This window comes from Eurosta solidaginis, chromosome 5 (assembly GCF_040869045.1).
Source record: "Eurosta solidaginis isolate ZX-2024a chromosome 5, ASM4086904v1, whole genome shotgun sequence".
In the NCBI taxonomy this organism is placed as follows: Eukaryota; Metazoa; Arthropoda; class Insecta; order Diptera; family Tephritidae; genus Eurosta; species Eurosta solidaginis.
In genome coordinates, this window is record NC_090323.1 from 120,805,315 (window position 1) to 120,826,147 (window position 20,833).

The window sequence follows — 20,833 nt, forward strand, 5'->3', positions numbered from 1 at the left end:
TCGTTGGTTCGCAATTTAGTTGGTTGTTGAATATGCTATAAAAGAAGTGGTTGTTGGCTATGCTATAGCAAAATATGTACAGGTGGTTTTTAGCCATGCTATAGAAAAAATGAGTACAGGGAGGTTCAGGTTTAAGTGAATAAGGAAATACAGGGGGTGGTTACGTTATTGTAACGCTACGTTACAGTCCCCCTCCCACTTCGGTTGACGGAAAGCTGCGGTGGGGGAAAGGTGGATCTCCAGGCGTGGCCTAGGTGTTATGCCGGTGTGCGTGTGGGCGAAGCATTTTATTTAAAAATTATTATTTTTTTCAAAAATATACAGTCATTCCACTTATATATATAACAGAGTTAATGTTAACATTTCAGGTTTTAATGGCAAAAAGTATTGTTTAAAAAAAATGTATCTTTCATTTTCATATTTTTTTTTTTTTTTTTTTTTTTTTGTTGTTTTTGTAGTATATATTTTTTTTCTTATTATTTGAAACATAATTCACAATTCAATTATGTCTTAAGTCTAACAGTTTTGTAAATGGTATAAGTGTATATAAAGAAAAGATATATATTTCGGCCTCCTCTCTTCGTGTCCTATTCGATTGGTACCACCCTTTTTCTCCCCATCAGTGAAACTGTCGCCTGTGTTTGGTCTATCATTTTTACCTTGACCCGCTTGGTTTTGCAGCGGAACGTATAGCTCTTCCTGTCCTTGTGGTTCGAGCGCTTTAATTTCAGTTCTCTGAAGAACTGTTCGGGATCAGGGTCACACTCTTCGTATGATGTTTTTTTTTCTGTTTGGTTGTGTTCGGTGTCGCCCCGTTTTTGTTGCTTTGGCGTAATTTCTTTAATAGACTCCTCTGGGTCCGGTCGTTCATTTATTGCCTTTTCTGTGGGCACCTGTTTTGCGTGCGGGTCGGCTTTTTCTCTCTCTGGTGCCAACTTCTGTGCCCTGATGGCCATTAGGTGGTCGTAGATTGGTGGGCCGTGAAAAATTTGTATTCTTTGGATTTTTGGCTTGTTCGCCGGCCATAATGTTGCCTCAAACGGTGGGCGCCACGGCCGTATTGGTTGTGGTGAGTCCGGTGGTATGGGTTGCCGGTGTTTTCGACTCATATTGGACGGTCTGGTTCCTGCAATGAAGAGGTAAACGGGTTGTTTATGATTTGTACGGCTTTAAGTCTTGCAAGTGCGCGTGTGCACGTTGTCGCTTTGGTTGCTCTGGGTGGCCTAATTTTACCGTGTTCGTCGAAACGTATTCCATCACCAAGTACGGGCCGGAAAATTTTGGTGCTAACTTCTGGGCGAATTTGTCTGCCGCGGATGAGAGTGGGTGGTCCCTTTTCATCACCTGCTCGCCTATACGTGGCTTTCATTGCCGTCTGCGTAAGTCGTAGTGTTTTTTCTGTTGCTTTGAAGCTTTGGCTAGGTGCCCTTTTATCTCGTCCCACAACTTGGTGATGGACGGTGGTACGGTTGGTGGCTCTGCTGGTACTGCTCCCTCCGTGCGCACTTGCTGCGATGCTGTAAGGTCTCTACCGAAGTTGATTTCTGCTGCTGATGCTGTTGTAGATTCGTGGCTGGCCGTGTTTATCGCGAATGCTATTTGCGGTATCTCCTGGTCCCAGGAGCGGTGGTCGTCCTTGCATCGCTGAGCCATCATGGTTTTCACGACTCGGTTGGTTCGCTCGGTGCGGTTTTCGTACGGGGCGTAGGCTGCCGTAAACTTGTAATCGATGCGGTGGTCGTTCAAAAACGTTGCTAATGCCTTCCCGACGAATTGTTTGCCATTGTCTGTGAGGAGGGTTTTCGGGCAGCCAAATCGGTATATGACTCTTTCTTGGAGTGCTTTTATTACGCTTGCCGTTGTCGCTTGGCGCACTGGGATCAACTCCACCCACTTGGAGAATTTGTCCACCATGACGAGGAGGCAAGTATTTCCTTGCTTGGAACGGGGTAGTGGCCCTACGAAGTCAGCGGTTACTATTTCCCACGGTCGTGATGATTGCATGGTTGCCATCAATCCTGCTGGGCGTCTTTGCTCGACTTTGTATTCTGCGCATCTGATACACTTCCGTACGTGTTTGAGGACATCGCGGAACATCCCGGCCCAGTAATAGTTCTGTTGTGCTCTCTTAAGCGTCTTCTTCACCCCGAGATGTCCGGCGGCGGCGGCGTCGTGGACTTCCTGTAGTACGTCCTTTCGTCGGTCGGCTGGGATGCACAGCTTCCATTGCGGTGACCGCGAAAGTTGATTTCTCGGGGGAATGTGGCGGAAGAGTCGGTTATCGACGATCTGGTAATCTGGATGTGCTTGAGGTTTTTCCCGCACCTGTCTTGCTTTCCTCTCGTGCCAGTCGTTTGTTCCGTTGGTTATGGTGTACAAAATGTCGTCATCGGCGTGTTGTAGCGGGCAGCGGGAGAGTGCGTCGGCTACCACGTTCTGTGCTCCTTTTCGGTATTCTATCTCGAATTTATATTGTTGCAATTCCAGTGCCCATCTTGCCAGACGTCCAGAGGGGTTTTGGAGTGAGTGCAGCCATTTTAGTGAGTGGTGGTCGGTGATGACGGTGAAGTGATACCCCTCCAGGTACGGTCTCATCTTACGGATACCCCATAGCACGGCGAGGCATTCTTGTTCGGTGGCCGAGTATCGCTTTTCCAGCTGGGTTAGGCTTCGGCTGGCGTAGGCTACTACATTCTCGTGGTCGGAATGGCGTTGATAGAGCACGACGCCCAGGCCCTCTCCGCTCGCGTCGGTCTGGAGAAAAAACGGTCGAGAGAAGTCTGGACAACAAAGTATTGGCGCGCTGGAAAGCTTATCCTTGAGTGCTTTGAAAGCGTGATTTTGTTGCGCCTCCCATTTCCAGACTTGTCCCTTTTTCAGCAGTTGGTTAAGCGGCGCGGCGAGCGTAGAGAAGTCTGCCACGAAGCGGCGGTACCAAGACGCGAGTCCAAGAAACCGGCGGAGCTCTTTGAGAGTTTCCGGTGCGGGCATCTCCTATACAGCGGACACTTTTGCTGGATCGGTGTGAATTCCTTTCGAACTGATGATGTGTCCTAGGTAATGGAGTTGTCGCTGGACGAAGCTGCATTTTTCGAAGTTTACTTGCATCCTGTGTCTTTGTAGGCGCTCGAACACTTCCCTCAAGATCGCCAAGTGTTCTGCGAAGGTATCTCCCAATACGATGATATCGTCCAGGTAGGCGAAAACTTTTGGTTGGAGTTCGGGTCCAAGTATCGAATCCAGAGCGCGTTGAAAGGTAGCCGGAGCAGAGTGTAGGCCAAATGGCATGACTTTCCACTGGAACAACCCTCTGCCAGGAACTGTAAATGCGGTGTATGGTCGGGATGCTCTGGCGAGCGGGATTTGCCAGTAGCCGTTCTTCAAGTCAATGGTCGAGATGAATTTCGCCTCTTTCAGCTGGTCGAGAATGGCCGCAATTTGCGGCAACGGGTAAGCGTCTGGTTCGCTGGCGGCGTTGAGTTGACGGTAATCGATGCACATCCTCCACGTGCCCTGTTTTTTGCGGACTAGCACGATTGGCGAGCTGTACGCGCTTCGCGATGGTTCTATCCTTCCTCCTGCTAATAGCTCGTCTACCTCTTCGTTGATGACTTGTTGCATGGCCGGGTTGCGGGGGTAGTATCGTTGCTTCAGCGGTCGGTTGTGTTTGAGACGAATCCTATGCTCGGCTGCAGTGCTTGGTCCGATGATTTCGCCAAACCGCTTTTGGTGATGCGTCAGGAAATTTCCCAGGTCCGTGTTTTGTTCGTCGCTCAGGTGTTCTCGGCTCGTCAATGCACATAGCGTATCCAGTTCGGGTGCTCTCTTGGTCACGGTGGCCTCTAGCGGCTGACCATCCAGCGTGAGAATGATTCCCCTCTGTCTTAGGAAGTCCATTCCGAGGATTACCTGTTCGGCCAAGTTTGGGATAACGGACAGCATCGCGTCTGTGGCTCGTCCTTGATACACAATCCTTGCCGGGTAGGAGTTCGAGGTAAAGACACACGTTTGGTCTGCCAGCTGGATGCTTCGATTGTTGGGGCGCGCCTTGATGTTGTTCTTTTCTAGGTGTTTCCGTACGGTGTCATCTACATAGGATAGGGTGGCGCCGGTGTCCACTAGTGCGCGCACGCTCATGTCCTCGATGACCACTGGTATATAGAATCGGCCGTCTACTTGTGTTTTTGCGGTTGATTTGCTGGCGGGTGGTTCCCTCGGCTTCTCTGATCGGACGTACGGTGCTTGGCGGCTTCCTTTAATAGCGTTGGACGGCGTTCGGGATGCGTTCTCGGTAGTTGGGCTAGTCGGAGGGCATGGGCAGTCCCTGGAGAGGATGTTGTCTTGGCCACACCGGGAGCAGAACTTCCTCCAGGGGCCCTTACATTGGAAGCGGTGGTGTCCGCGTTCCTTGCAGCGCCAACAGCACTCCTTGCTGTCGTATTCCATGGGTAGGTGGTATAGGCTGTGTACCACCATTTTTCCCTGTTTTGCTTCCTCGCCTTTTAACAGCTCATACTCTTCCGTTAGCTCCAGGAGCTCCTCGATCGTCCTAAACTCGCTGCGTTTGACGAAAAGGCGGTATTCCACGCGTAGACCATCATAGATCCGTTCGAGGTGATTCTCTTCGCACATCGTCGGGTGTTGGCGGATCAGCGTTTCCAGTGCGAGGATGTAGTCCTTGGCCTTCTCTCGGCCTTGCTGTTTGCGTTGTCGGATAGCCTCTTCCAAATGTCGTATGTGTCGCTTAGGTAGAAAAAAATTTTGCACCTCCCTCCGCAGATCGCTCCAGCGGTGTATGTGTTGCTTACGGACGCGGTACCATTGCAGTGCTTTCCCACGTAGAAGCTCCGGCAGTGTTGGGAGGAGCCGGTCGACGGGGATGCGGTAGCATTCGGCGAGCTCCTCTATCCTCTCAAGAAACTCGTGCAGTGACTCCTCTCCCGAAAAGTGCAAATCCCAGCGACGAACGGTATTCATAAGTTCACCGTCGCTCATTTCGTCTCGTTTCGGTGATGCGTTCCCTCTCTTTCCTCCGTACGGCTGTGGGCTGTGGATCTGGATTGAAGGGATCGTCTTTGTCGTTGGCTGAGGTAGCGTAGCGGACTTCCCCTCTTCCTCGTTCACTTCTCGTTCCAGCTCTTTCAACAGGTCTTCGCTGGATTTCCTGGCGCGTTTTGCTCGCACGTAAGTACTCAGTGCGCGACGCAGCTCGGCTACGGTTTGGCCTTCCACATCGATTCGATGTTCCTTACACTCCTCGATCAGCTTCTCCCTCCTAAGTAGGTAGATCCAATTGAGCGAGTCGGTGTTCAGCAGCGTGCCTTCCGGAGCCTGTGTGTGTGTGGTTTCTAGCGGTGCGTTCGTCGAACCCGCCCCGGCAGTGTTGGTGGTGGTTGTAGTTATTTTTCCACGGTCATCTGCGGAGGAGGGTCCCTGCTCGGGCGCCATTTATGAGGTGGGTTTTGTCTAAGGCTGGGGTAACACTCAGTCAATCCAGAGTCGAGTAAAGGTCCCACAAACCCCTACTGAATAAATACACGATATTTATGTGTTACGAACGCACGCACACACGGCTGGGGATATTAGGCGGACAGCAGCTTTCCGTACAAAGATGGAGGCGGTGGCTAATAGGCGTAGTAGTAGCGGAGGGGTCGGTACGGTGGTTTAGCGGTGGTGCAGTAGCGGGCGGGATGGTACGGTTGCCCGGGAGCAGCGGTGGGATCAGCGCGGCGGCCGGACGGCGGACAGTATTAGCGGACGGATTGGTACAGTAGTATGAGCGCAGTGGCTGGACGGCGGACAGTATTAGCGGACGGATTGGTACAGTAGTATGAGCGCAGTGGCTTGATGGCGGACAGTATTAGCGGACGGATGGGTGTAGCGGTATAGACGAAGTGACGGCACCAGCGAACTGGAGGGACGATTATGCAGCGGCTTAACGGCGGTAGGATGGCGAACGGCCAACGGTCGTCGTAGCAGCGGCGTGACGGATGCAGCGGCTTAACGGCGGTTGGATGTCGAACGGCCAACGGTCGTCGTAGCGGCGGCGTGACGGATGCAGCGGCTTAACGGCGGTAGGATGGCGAACGGCCAACGGTCGTCGTAGCAGCGGCGGGACGGATACAGCGGCTCAACGGCGGTAGGATGGCGAACGGCCAACGGTCGTCGTAGCAGCGGCGTGACGGATGCAGCGGCTTAACGGCGGTAGGATGGCGAACGGCCAACGGTCGTCATAGCAGCGGCAGGACGGATACAGCGGCTCAACGGCGGTAGGGTGGCGAACGGCCAACGGTCGTCGTAGCAGCGGCGGGACGGATACAGCGGCTCAACGGCGGTAGGATGGCGAACGGCCAACGGTCGTCGTAGCAGCGGCGGGACGGATACATCGGCTCAACGGCGGTAGGATGGCGAACGGCCAACGGTCGTCGTGGCAGCGGCGGCACCAGAGGGGCAGCGGCGGTGGGCTACGGAGCACGTACCAGGGCAGAGGGAGAGAGAGAGAAAATAGGCCGGCGACGGGGTTTACCTTGACAGCGGCTGCGTGTTCCGGGCGGGGTCGGATAGGCGTACCAACGGGCTGGTATTGGTCGGTCGGCTGCAACGGGATCCGTCTAGTCGCTCTTCTTCGGCAGCTGTGGTAGTCGTGGGGTCAGTCACCTGCGGAAGAGACTGCGAGGACTCGTTAGTGCTGGTTTCACTGCTGGAAACCCCCGCCTCCCTAGTTGCACGCTTATAGAAGGTGCGTAAGAGGGGCGGGGCTGTACCAGGCGATACACCGTGGATCGATCCGTGCGCGGAGGGGAAGTGCACCCTAACGGCACAGCGGTAGCCCCTTATGCGCACGCATCGACTCACGGCCGAACCCAGAGTTGAGGGGGAGGGGGGGTATAGTCATTGAGGCGTCGGGCCGCTCAACACCCAGGGGGCGACGGGTGGCAATAGCACAAAGGCATCCGCCCCGCTCGTCCTTACCCGGGTGAAGGGTGACCCGTGCCATGACGGCTCCCCTTCCACTCAACTAGCCGAAGCCAGAGCTGAGGGGGAGGGGGTTATGTAGTCTTTAGGGCGTCGGGCCGCTCAACACCCAGGGGGGCGACGGGTGGCAATAGCACAAAGGCATCCGCCCCGCTCGTCCTTACCTGGGTGAAGGGTGACCCGCGCCATGACAGCTCCCCTTCCACTCAGCTGGCCGAAGCCAGAGCTGAGGGGGAGGGGTGACATAGTCATCAAGGCGTCGGGCCGCTCAATACCCAGGGGGGCGGCGGGTGGCAATAGCACAAAGGCATCCGCCCCGCTCGTCCTTACCAAGGTGGAGGGTGACCCGCGCCATGACAGCGCCCCTTCCACTCAGCTGGCTAGCAGGAGTGGCAATTTTGTCTTTAAAAGGACAACCACTCCCGCTGGCTCACCTGCGAGGACTGAATTGCAAAAATGCAAATTCAGTGTTTATATGGGTGGTGACGCAAACTGGTTGAGAATTCAACGCACCATTATTGTGATTTTCGTTGGTTCGCAATTTAGTTGGTTGCTGAATATGCTATAAAAGAAGTGGTTGTTGGCTATGCTATAGCAAAATAAGTACAGGTGGTTTTTAGCCATGCTATAGAAAAAATGAGTACAGGGAGGTTCAGGTTTAAGTGAATAAGGAAATACAGGGGGTGGTTACGTTATTGTAACGCTACGTTACAAAATGTATGCAGATAACCAAATTTAGGGCAGAACAACGTCTACGGGGTGTGCTAGTTTATTATAATTTTCAAAAAAGGTTTGACAGTTGCATAGTTATCGCTTGAGTGAAAATGGTTTTCAGTCACTGATCGTAGCACGTAGTACGGGCCCAGAACGTAAATTTTTGAGCCATGCGTTTTTAAAAGCTAACTACTCTAAACATTTTTTTCTATCACCAATATTTTGTGACGAATATTAGTGACACTAAGTGATACTCACATCACCAGTCTGATGCTAAGTAAATGAAGCCACAGCAACAATAAAGCAAGCAGTCACTTGTATCTACATAAACGAATCAATCATTATGTCTACACATATGTGCGTACACGCAGCGGACAGAAAACGCACAAATACATGCATATATCTTATCTGAGATGCGCTCAAAAGTAGGCTATAATTTGTGCAAGTAACACTCACATATACACGCGCATATGAGAAGCTATAAAAGTTGTTAGGTTGGTAATTTTATAGCTGCTAACTAACTAGTAAATTCAAGAATAGAACCGCCTTGAAATATATACTATAAAAGCAGCAACAGTTGAGGCACGAAAATCAGTTTTGATTTAAGCACGCCATCTGTCGAGCAATATAAGTGTTATTTTGAAAGTAGTATAATAAAGACCATTTTGCATTATCGAATATTGGAGTTATTTATTCAACAGTTTAGTGATCCGAACGTTAGCAGAAGGTTTCAAATAAGCGGAGTTGCAGTAAATTCTTAACAATTGGTGTCAGAAGTGGGATTGTTGAATAAATTCCGAAGATTTTGAATACAACTTGGACATGGCAAATTTGAGTGAATTAAAGATCCAGCAACTGAAAAAGGAGTTGGAGAACCGTGGATTGAATACTACCGGCAATAAGATCGAACTTCAAGCACGGCTACGAGAGGTAATGGAGTCGCAAGGAATTGATGTGGACGAGTATGTCTTTTATCCTGATGTGGAAGAGTCAGCGACTAAAGTGGAAGAGAAGATAGAGACTCCGAATCCATTCGCAAGTGTTGACACTAACGCGATACTAGCAGTGTTGAACCAAATATCGTCACAAATGTCATCACAATTGGAATCCCAGGAGAACCGTATAACGTCCAAGATTGAAGCACAAGAAACACGTATTTCAGAAATGTGGACACAGATAACATCCAAGATGGAAACTCAACTGGAAGAACAAAAGACAAATATAAAATCTCGACTGACAGAACAGAAGATATATATGGTATCCCAAATGGAATCACAGGAAACATATATGTCCGAAATGTCGTCATAAATAACATCCTGCATTGAAACACAGGAGGCACGTATATTCGAAATGTCGTCACAAATAGCATCCAGGATTGAAGCACAAGAGGCACGTATATCCGAAATGTCGGGACAAATTTCAGCACAGGTATCATCGCAGATCTCTGCACAACTAGAAGCCCGTATGGACGAAAAAATAATGCAGTTTGAGAACAAAATCGGGGCTGAGGTAGATGCTTTAAAAGGTCGTATACAGGAGCTGCAACTAAATCGCCCAGTTGTTTCAGCAAGCAATACGAAGGTAAAAACTCCATCTTTTGACGGCTCTGTTCCTTTCCAGGTTTTTAAGCTACAGCTTGAGAAGACCACAACAGTGAACAACTGGAATTCTAAAGATAAAGTTGCAGCTCTATTCGTAGCATTGAAGGGGCCAGCAGCCGAAATCCTACAGACTATTCCCGAAGGAGAGCGGAACAACTATGATGGCCGCTGTCGAGAGACGTTATGGAAGCGAGCATAGAAAACAGATATACCAAATTGAGGTGCAAAATCTTTACCAAAAAACTAATGCGACTTTGCAAGGGTTTGCTTCGGATGTTGAAAGTTTGGCTCATTTGGCAAATTCGGACGCACCCGTGGAGTACACCTAGAGGGTAAAAATTCAGAATTTTATAAATGGCATACGGGACGTAGAAACGAAACGAGCTACATATGCGAACCCAAAGCTAACATTTGCTGAAACGGTATCCCATGCACTGGCTCAGGAAACTGCCTAACTTTTGAGTAAGCCTGCGTACAAAGCTCATCGTGTGGAATTGGAAAGACCAGATTGGGTAAACACAATTTTGGGAGCACTGAAGGGAACACAACGGAAAAATGCCGGAGTTATGAAATGTTTCAAGTGCGGAAACCCATGTCACATTGCACGACATTGCAGCACCGATCCCAATAGTTCCAACTATGTGGGAGGCCATAAACGCAGAGCTGAAGGAGATGAGCAAATCCCCAAATCTACTAAATCATTAAACTAAAGGGAGTTAGCTGCAAGGGGCGACAGCTGGCTCCCGCAATGGAATGCCCCATAATCTCTATCTCGTAAATTGGAAGAAGGTCAAGCAATCTTACTGTCGGAGGACATGTGGATGGAAAGGAACGTTTAATGACTGTAGATACGGGTGCATCTCATTCCATCATTCCATCAGATTTAGTCAACAAGAAGATAAGAACATTGCTGGGAGCAAGATTACGTACAGCCACGGGAGAAGACACCCAGGTAATTGGAGAAGTAGCATGTGAAGTAGCAATTGGGAACGTCAGGGTACTACACAATTTTATAGTGGCAGAGATTGTTGACGAAATCATAATTGGATTGGACTTCTTAATCGACCAAGGCATCAAGATCGATATGCAAAGCAAGACGATGCGATATAAGAACATGGATGTGCCACTTAATTTCGCCTACGAGAGAGGCTACAGCAGTAAACGAGTGCTGGTGGAAGAGAGTCAGCAAATACCACCAAAATCAGAAGCAGTCATCTGGGCAAAGGCTGATGGAGATTGTGGGACAAACAAATTGTGGGTTGTCGAAGCAGCAAACAAATCAACACCGAACATAATTGTATGAAAAACTCTGGCTATAACAAAACAAGATGGACGTATCCCGGTAAGAGTACTTAATGAGTTCAAGTCACCACTCAAACTTTCCAGAGAAGCTATTTTGGGAAGATGTCAAGAGGCTGAAGTAATAATCAATTATGAACAGCTCCAGGAGGAGGTTTCAACTAGCAATAATGATATTTCAGATGACATTATGGCATGGACGGAGGAACTAGAGGAAGACTATCAGAGTAAGGCAAAACAACTGCTCCTAAAGTACGCGAACATACTTGACCAAGATGGCTCCAAACCAGGCCAAACCAACGTTGTGAAACATCAAATTGACACTGGAGATGCGAGGCCGATCCGTCAAGCTCCACGTAGTGTTCCACTGGCTAAGCGGGAAGTTATGAGTCAAATCATACAAGAAATGAGCGACAGCGGCGTCATCGAACCATCAGCTAGGCCATGAAGCTCACAGGTAGTACTTGTAAAGAAGAAGGATGGAAAAATAAGGTTTTGCGTTGACTACCGGAAGTTGAATGACGTTACGAAAAATGATAGCTATCCCATTGCCAAGAATTGACGACACTCTGGACTAGCTCTCTGGTACGAAATGGTTTTCCACAATGGACTTGAAAAGCGGCTACTGGCGAATGGAAGTAAAGGAGGAAGACAAGGAGAAAACAGCCTTCAGTGTCGGTGATGGTCTTTGGCAATTTACAGTGATGCCTTTTAGACTATGTAATGCACCAGCTACTTTTGAAAGACTCATGGATCAAGTACTGAAAGGACTACATTGGAAAACATGCTTAGTGTACCCAGACGACATCATCGTATTGGGAAAGAACTTCGAAGAACATCTGAAGAACTTGGAGGAGGTTTTCCAAAGAATAGCTGGTGCTGGCTTGAAACTAATTCCCAAAAAGTGTTTGCTGTTTAAAAAGGAAGTAAATTATTTGGGTCACAAGGTAACGACAGAAGGCATCTGTACAGCGAATAAAAAGATAGAGGCAGTAAATGATTGGCCAAGACCACTGAACCTGCATGAATTGAGAAGTTTCCTTGGGCTGTGCACATATTACCGCCGAGTTTTACCAAACTTTTCCAGCGTAGCCCATAGCCTCCATGAGCTCACAAGAAAAAATAAAGCTTTTGAATGGAAAATGGAGCAAGAGTTGGCATATCCGATTCCAGGAGCAACATTTATTCGAGATACAGATGCGAGTGGATATGCTATAGGAGGCGTTTTATCACAACTGGTCGATGGACAGGAGAAGGTAGTTGCATATTACAGCCGTTCAATTGGGAAACCATAGAGGAACTATTGCGTTACATGGAGAGAGATCTTGGCATTGGTATTTGCCATTGGCATTGGACATTTTTTCACAAATACCTCTATGGCCAGCGATTCCGCGTCAGGACAGATCACGTAGTATTGAAATGGCTTCTTCAGTTCCGTAATCCAGAAGAACAATTTGCACGGTGGATCGAGCGGCTACAAAACTATGACTTTTCCATTGAGCATCGGAAAGGTAGTACCCACGGGAATACCGATGCAATGTCACGAAGACCATTTAGTTTGGAATGCAAGCACTGTTCAAAAGCCGAGGCTAAAGAAGACATTATAGATGTCCGGCTAATGGCTATAACGTGTACGGATGAATGGGACAAGGAACAACTAAGAAAGTGTCAGCTAGAAGATACAGATCTGTCACATGTTATGCAAGGGCTCGAACGAAACGAAAGACCTAACAGAAAGGAGATGTTAGCAGAGTCCCATTGCGAAGTCATATTGGACACAGTGGAACAGTTTAGAATTGATATCCGGTTGCCTTCTTCGAGTATGGCAGAGTAAGGATGGTAAATGCAAGAAGAAACTGATAGTTGTTGCCAGAAAGAGGATTCCTGACGTGCTCAGCGAGCTGCATAACGGTCCAAGCGGAGGTCATCTTGGGATCACGAAGACGCTCGAGAAGATTAAACAGAGATTCTATTGCGTTGGTTGCCGTAGTCGGTCACTGAGTGTATTGCGAACTGCGAAGTTTGCAGCAGAGCGAAAGGGCCCAAAACCCGAAGTCATGGCCAGATGAAGCAATATAACTCAGGTCCTTTCGCCTCAGGCCTACGCCGTGTAAACTTTACACAGCCAGGTATAAAATTTCAAAGCTTAGTTCTTCAGAACAAACCTCCTTAATTTTTTCCAAGTTGTTGGCATAAAAAAAGGCTGCTACCGACCATGTACCCCATCGTGTTAATACTGTTTGTGGTGGTAGTGGAGTATTGGAGGGTATTTCCCTATACTTCTCAATACGAAGCGGGACTTTTATAAATATTTTTTTAACCAAAGAAACCAATTTGTTCACATTTGGAAAATATTGCCGAATTTCCTCGGCGATACCATTTATACCATTGTGCAAGGCACATTAAATGGATAAGATTTGGATAAAAACTTCTGAACACTTCACTAGCATTTAACATGTATGCGGCAGCGTCTGTGACCAGCAATAAGACTTTCTTATCATTGTCACGGTGTAACCACAAAATCCTTAAGGCATTGTTGACGAATCTAGCGATATTGTCCGCATTGGTTTTTGGTAACTGCTTACAGGCGAGCAAAAGTTGGTGTTTCTTCCGCTTCACATAACTTACTTACATACTTAATTGGCGCTTAACCGTTTAAACGGTTATGGATAGAAACACTTTCTTGAATCCCCCATGGGGATCAAAGCGGATGATTATGTCTGCACAAACCTGCTTATAGCTAAAACGCGAGTAGCCCCAGTGAAAACTCTTTCCCTTCCACGACTGGAGCTTTGCGGAGCCGTGCTGTTAGCGAAAATCACAGAATCAATTCTCAGGAATCTCAAATTGGGACCAGTGAAAGTTCACCATTGGACGGATTTAACTATCGTACTCGCATGGATACGAAAGCTGCCCTATTCCTGGTCAACCTTCGTCGCACATCGGATCACCAAGATCATCGACATGGTTGGAAATAAGAACTGGTTGTATGTAAATTCAGAATCAAACCCAGCAGATTTAGGTAGCAGAGGATTACCTGCGTCTGACTTGGTCAACAATTCGTTGTGGCGGCAGGGACCTGCTTGGCTGCAAGAAGACAACTCCCACTGGCCAGCACAAGACTCCGAATATAACACGTTTATTGAGGAAAAGCGGGTACAGGTTCATGCAACGTCAGTAAATAACAACCCTAACATCCTTGATAGGTTCTCCTACTTTTCAAGGGCGTTGCGGGTCATATCATACATTTTTCGCTTTTTCTGCAGAACACATCCAAAAACTAAAGTTGCCTTCAATAGGCAGTCTCACTCAGTAGTACCTGATGAAATCGAAACTACTACACAACGACTAATAGCTATATGCCAAAGGCAATACTATCGAGAAGAATATGCCCATTTGCAGTCAGGGAAACCAATTCACGGGGAGAGTGAGATACTGCCCTTAAACCCATTTATCGATACTGAGGGTATAATCAGAACTGGTGGTAGGACTGACGCATCCAAAGATATGCCCTACAACGAACGTCACCCCATTATCCTGCCGTACACTTGTAGGCTAACCAGACTCCTAGTTGAATTTATACATAAGATATCCCTCCATGGAGAAAACCAGCTGATGCTTCACTTTATTCGCACTCAGTACTGGATACCACGTATTAAAAACATGATTAGGTCTGTCATCCACAACTGTAAAGTCTGTACTATTTACAAGAAGCGGGCCCAAATTCAACTAATGGGAATCCTTCCAAAGGAGCGCACCATCTTTGCTAGGGCCTTCACAAATACAGGGGTAGATTTCACCGGACCATTTGACATAAAGTCTTATGGAGGGAGAGGGTGTAGGACCTCAAAGGGATATGTTTGTTTGTTCTTCTGCTTTTCCACGAAAGCTATTCATCTTGAAGCGACAAACGACCTTAGTACCGGGTCCTCCCTGGCTGCCTTCGCCAGATTTGTATCCAGACGAGGATGCCCAAAAAATGTCTACTCCGACAATGGTACTAACTTTGTCGGAGCTTCGCGATCTTTACGATCGGAGTTCAAGGCATTTCTTCGGGAAGCAAGGGACGACACAATGAGTAAATATAGCCATCAAACTCTCTCATGGCATTTCATAACCCCAGGTGCTCCTCACATGGGAGGCTTGTGGGAAGCAGGGGTAAAAAGTTGTAAAACCCATTATAAGAAAATCGCGTCCTGCCACAAATATACATTTGAGGAGTTTACGACACTCCTGTGCCGAATAGAGGCATGCCTTAACTCCAGACCACTGAGTCCCTTGTCCAATGAACTTTCCGACCTGGAGCCGCTTACTCCAGGCCACTTTCTCGTGGGCGGGCATCTGTTAACTCCACCCGAACTCGAATGTGACGAGAATCCCGTCTCAATCGTCAACAGATGGCAGAAAATGAAGGCCCTGCACCATACTTTCTGCAAAAGATGGAAATCGGAATATCTCACCGAGATCCAGAAACGATACAAGTGGAAACATCCACAATCGAGACCTAGTTGTTATCAAAGAGGGCATCCTCCAACCCAACGAGTGGAGAAAGGGGAGAATCGTCAACACACACCCAGGCTCTGATAACCGTGTGCGTGTTGTTGACGTCCATACAACCAAGGGACAAATAACTAGACCAATTACGAATCCCACGACAAGGAGGATGGAATTTAAGGGGCCAAATTCCGCCCTACAAACCCAAAATTCTATTTCCCCAGACTACCTAAAACCAGAGGCCCACGGTTAGTGGTAGCACTCAAAGCATCCTCAGGAACCCGCGTCTTCGTGTTTCTCTATCCCTAAGCCTGTTTCTCCCGAACAATATATATTATAATCAACCCCCCGGTCTCGTGAGGGGGCGAGTCTACCGGAAGGGAACCCTAAAACATACTACGCGATGACAATGGGGAAAGGGAGCGCGGGACATAAAGACACGTTCAACCACACGCCGTGATGCCCCGCTATCCCTAAGCTTGTGTCTCTTCTGAGGCCCTAATTATAATCAATCCCCCGGTCTCGTGATGGAGCGAGTCTACCGGAGGGCGATCCTACATCTTACTACGCGATGGCAATGGGGAAGGGGGGACATGAAGTCGCATTTCAACTATGCGCCGTGATGCCCCGCTACTCCTGAATGTGTTTTCTCCCGAGCCATGTATATCGTATGTTTTTTTTTGTTCTCTACCCCCGGTCTCGGGTCGAGTCTACCGGGGGGAATCCTAAACCTTACTACTGGTGGGCAATGGGGAAAGGGAGTTAGATGCACGAAGACACGGGAGAGCTTACCAAAAGCTCGCAAACAAAAAACAATTTTTTTTCTAGGTTTTTAATAATACTAACCGGGGGCCCCCTGAACAGAAAACCCCACATTTCACTCGCTCGCCCAGAGCGAGGGCACCAGAAAACCCCACAATTCACTCGCTCACCCAGAGTGATGACACCAGAAAATCCCACAATTCACTCGCTCGCCCAGAGCGAGGACACCAGAAAATCCCACGATTCACTCGCTCACTAAGAGCGAGTACACCAGATAGCCCTTCTTCCTCATAGTAGGTACGTAATTTATCACAAAACTTTGCATGACCATTCTTGAAAGATTTGTCTTTGTTGAAGGATGCCGTGCCTCGATTGAATGCGTCAGAAAGATTTCATTCGGCTTGATATTTTCATCTGGGCTTATTTGCATAATTTCAATAATATAAGGAAAATGTCGGTTAGCGGCACCGTACCGCAACATTGCACCCAAAATTTGAGTATTCATGAGTATCCCTTTGTTTTTTCTTTCATTTCGTGTAATAACTCTCTCGCTTCATTTTGAGTTCGATACCCTAAAGCTAGTACACCATACGTAACGATATCGGGTTGCAACTTGGCAGTAAATATCATTGATATTATTTCCTTAGCACCTTCGTAATCGAAACGCATTGACCGTTTTTATGAGAATATTGAAAAAAAAATCAATATCAGCTGTAAGTCCGATCTTTCGCACAAATGATAACAACTGTTTTTCGGCTGCATAAGTTGGTGGTGAAACTTCCAATGCAGTTGTGAAAGTTTCAACACTGAGCGTTACTTTACTTTCTTTCATAAGTTGCAAAAAACTTGTTAGCCCACCAATTAGCAGGAACCGTTCATGCGGCAATTTTCCTTCAGCCAATGAAACCAAACTATCCATGCCGTGCTCAATTCGGCCATTCCGTCATGTAACATGCTCAAGAATCACGAAAAACCAAATGATTACATGGTTCCAATGTAACCGTGCTATTATTCCCCCACATTTCATAGGGGCATTTTTTTTTTGACAGTTTGCCAGCACTAGACAATACTATTTGAAAATTTATTTTAGCGATTTTTTCGCACAATTTTAGATTCTGAGGAACCATAATGAGTGACTTGTTGCGGGCTGAGCTAGAAAACGCACAACTTTGTTCACTGGAAACATATGAATTGGCTGCTTCATATGGGGATAATGAGGACAAAGACAAGGATAAGTATCTCAACTTGATGGAACGCCTATGTCAAATCCGTGATGATGGCTTACGCAACGAGAACGCTCTGGCAGTGGCCACGGAAGAACGTAGTGTTGCAGATTTTGTTGCTATATTTCAGCGAGAATTGGCAAAAGGAAATTCTAAGAAATGTCAACCTAAAAAGACAAGCGAATACAAATCGATCGTTTGAATGAAATCGCGATTTCCGGTGAAACTAGTACAAGTGGTGGTGGTGGCAATGGCGGAAATATGATGATGGCATTGAAATGGAAATACAAGTAAATTTAGATGATCCTCTAACAAAAAGGCGAATGGTGGATCCAGTAAAGAATACGCTATGCGGTCATGTTTATGAGAAATCCAGTATAAGAGATGCAATACAAATCAACCCTCGATTGCGCTGTCCAGTTGCTGGTTGCGGTAATAACCAATATATTAGTGAATTTAAAACCAGACAATGCATTAAAATTACATCTTCAACGCATAGCTGATGCCGAAGAAAATGAATGATGAGTAACATAGAAAAATGCGAAATTACTTTAATTTGTTTATTACTCTTTTAACACACTCAAAAAAATGCATTTTACAACGAATTATCAAATAATTATTTTCTTAAAGAAGTCTCAAGCGACAATTTGGTGGCGCACATTGACAGTATAATACTTTACCGGGTAAAACACCAACTTCATAATTGTAATTCCATGTTAGTTCTGTACCAGCACGAATATTTGTAGATGAAAAGAACGCTACCCAAGGAAAACACAAGTCGTATGTATCGACAAATACATTTTGTACGAAAAGTTTTGCAGTATAATAGATAAAATTTTGATCTGAACTACAAAGCGTTTTTAACTTGGAATCATTGACTGACGCCATCAAGTCTTCCTGCACATGCCTCTCCCAATAGAACCTATGTTGTTGTTTTTGTAGTAAAAAAAAAGGCTCCCCGAAGGTCGCTGTTCTTACTAAACATGCACTCAATTTGACTTACGATTCACGACCCGAGTCTTCTTTCATATCTGCATTTGGATTGAAATTGATTACTTGGCGCTCTTGCGAATCTTCATCAGTATTATAACTTGAAGTACTACGAGTGTAAACTCATCATCATCTTCTGGATCTGGTGCATAAGATTCCTAAACTCATTTGTATATTAATAAACATTTGGCATACCAATCGAACATTTCATTCGTAGATACATACCTCCTCTTCTTCAACCTCTGGCGGTTCTACATCAGATTCGTAACCCTCTTTGTTCAGCAACTTCTATGTAATGCAATTCAGCAAAATATGCATCACCTGCATCTCCACCGCCAGTCACCTAAAAGGAAAATAGAAAGGGAAAAAATTAATTAATAAAAAGAAATAAAATATGACAATGAAATTAAAAATAAAATCTAACCTACGACATACTTACCGCGTGCGTTTTTTCAATGGAAATGTCATATTTTTTTTCACGTCACTTACCGTTTTGACAAATTCACCATGACCATCATCGCATATACCTGTCGACATTGGAACAAGAAACGAAAAGAGTAGCCATGCTCGCTAACTCGACCCCAAATGGTTCTTCCACAAAAAAAAAAACAACATCGACATTATTTTTAAACTTCATTTTTTTTAAACTAATAACACAAATCCACTTCATGAAAATAAAAACAAAACCAAATCAAATGCATCCGAGTGCGGTGCCGGGACAGTGAAGCGGACGAAGCATATCGCTTCGGGCAATCCCAGCACCGAGACGGAAGCAATCTCATATGCCCATTTAAGTGGGCCACCAAACACGAAACGGTAGAGATGGTGCGGGCGCACACACGGCATTGCAACGCACCGTGGGGTGGCCGCCGCCACCACAATATGACCTCGAGACTCGCGCAGAACGTCCTGTACCAGGCGTTAGTATTCCCACGCAGGTGAACCGCAAGAGGCGTCCGCAGAGCTCTGAGGACACTGGGGTTCATGCGCCTCAACCCTTCCGCCACCGCCTGCTGCACCAGCTCATCCGGCGCGTGACAAATATAGGAGCCCCTCCGCCGCTCAGGATATAGGACATCCGCCACTACGTGTATGGGCTCCTCATCCCCAGTCTCCAAACTTACTATGAGCAATTGCATCGGTTCCATCTGAAACGAAAAAGGAAAATAACCATTAGGACAAATACTAAAATGCCTTATAATTATCTCGTACTTACGTCGTTCCACGTTGGCTTTTGCTTAGATAGTGACAATGGAGCAGAAGACATGTACTCACCACAACCTTCCAGTAACGAGTCCTTAAAATCCCGGTTCCGTGGCTATATGAAAAGGAATCACGGCTGCCATAAATCCTTATAAGTATACATCACCCATACGTATGTGCATGTACAAACCCGTAAACACCATTATTTTCTATGAGATGGCAACCCGCAGCACGACAATAGCATTCTCATTAGTGCTGTCATACTTAGAAAAAATACGGATACCGAAAATTAATACACAAAAGCAGTACCTAAAACCGCAAAAATCAAAATCGGTACTGACGTGTTATTCTCATATGGGCGTCTCGGGCAGGCCCAACCCCACCAATCATACACAAAGGAGTTCAAAAACAAAAAAAAAACAAACCCTCTTTCTCTACACGATACACTTTTTTTTACAAAGAAGCTTTTTTGTTTTTTTAACCCTTTTTCGTTTTTGGGTACTGTTTTCTGGCTGGGGGGCAGGACTTGTTGTTTTCAACAACGAACATCACAAACAGTCATTATAAGGGTTCGGTACAAAAACAATCCGAGTCCCGAAATTAAGGAACCCCCACGTGACAAAATCCCGAAATTGGAAAAAGTCAACTGTTTCTACTGGCTTAGTGTGCTACTGCCCCAGTGACCTAGTTTTTTTTTCAAGGGCAAGAAAATACATATATGTATATATATATTCGCACGCCACAAACTCACCATACCGGCTATCAGCTGACCAATAAATATACGACAGGGTTTCATGTTACATTTAGCATAATGGTACGTGCAGATAGAACGCGTCGCAGAGAACGCATCGCCAATCTGCAAATTTATGTCAGGTGAACGTAAATAACGCATCTCTGCTTGGTAAAAATTGTATTTAATAATATGCTTCGCATATGCACTTAAGTTATCTATCCTAACATACGTTTTGTAATAAAAAGCCTCCGCTTCACCCAACCAACCTCAAGACCGCTCGCCTCGGTACACCCATAAAATGCCACAGTCGCCCTGAGAGCGATACGACACGTTGGACGCTGGAAAGGAGACCTCGGCCTCTTCGCCCAGCCCAGAAAAACCTGAAAACCCCTCGAATCTGGGACGGAGACCTCTGCCTCTTCGTCCAACCAAAAAACTGCAAATCTGGAACGAAGACCTCGGCCTCTCCATCCGGAAAAAAAAACCTACGACTATACATATATTACGTTATGAATTTCTATATTTAAGAGTTACGTATAAACCAATGGCAAGAAATATTCACTTCTATCTGTTCATAAATGCTAATTTTTTCATCTTAGCTCAGGTGGAAAGGATTCCTGGCCATTTGCGTCGCAGACGAACTCCTCATCTAGATTAAATTTAGTGTGTAAGCCTTATGTTCATTTTTCTCGTTTCAGCGTAGGTCATTGGGGGAAAACGTTGTTGCGTATCGCAAGGGGGCCGGCATGTTTTGGCAGGATGGATAACTTTTCCGCACCTGATTGCGATCCCCCCAATGCAACTCTGCAAATCGATACTCGATACTCGACTTAATTTAC

At 46.5% G+C, this 20,833-nt stretch overlaps 1 protein-coding gene and 1 pseudogene across 9 annotated transcripts in view; both read left to right on the forward strand.

Annotated features, from left to right (window-relative positions):
- Positions 1-20,833, forward strand: part of Mipp1 (Multiple inositol polyphosphate phosphatase 1) — a 1,171,163-nt gene that overhangs the window by 909,496 nt on the left and 240,834 nt on the right. The gene's annotated exons all lie outside the window — the stretch shown is intronic.
- Positions 16,974-17,590, forward strand: LOC137252861 (E3 SUMO-protein ligase NSE2-like; annotated as a pseudogene).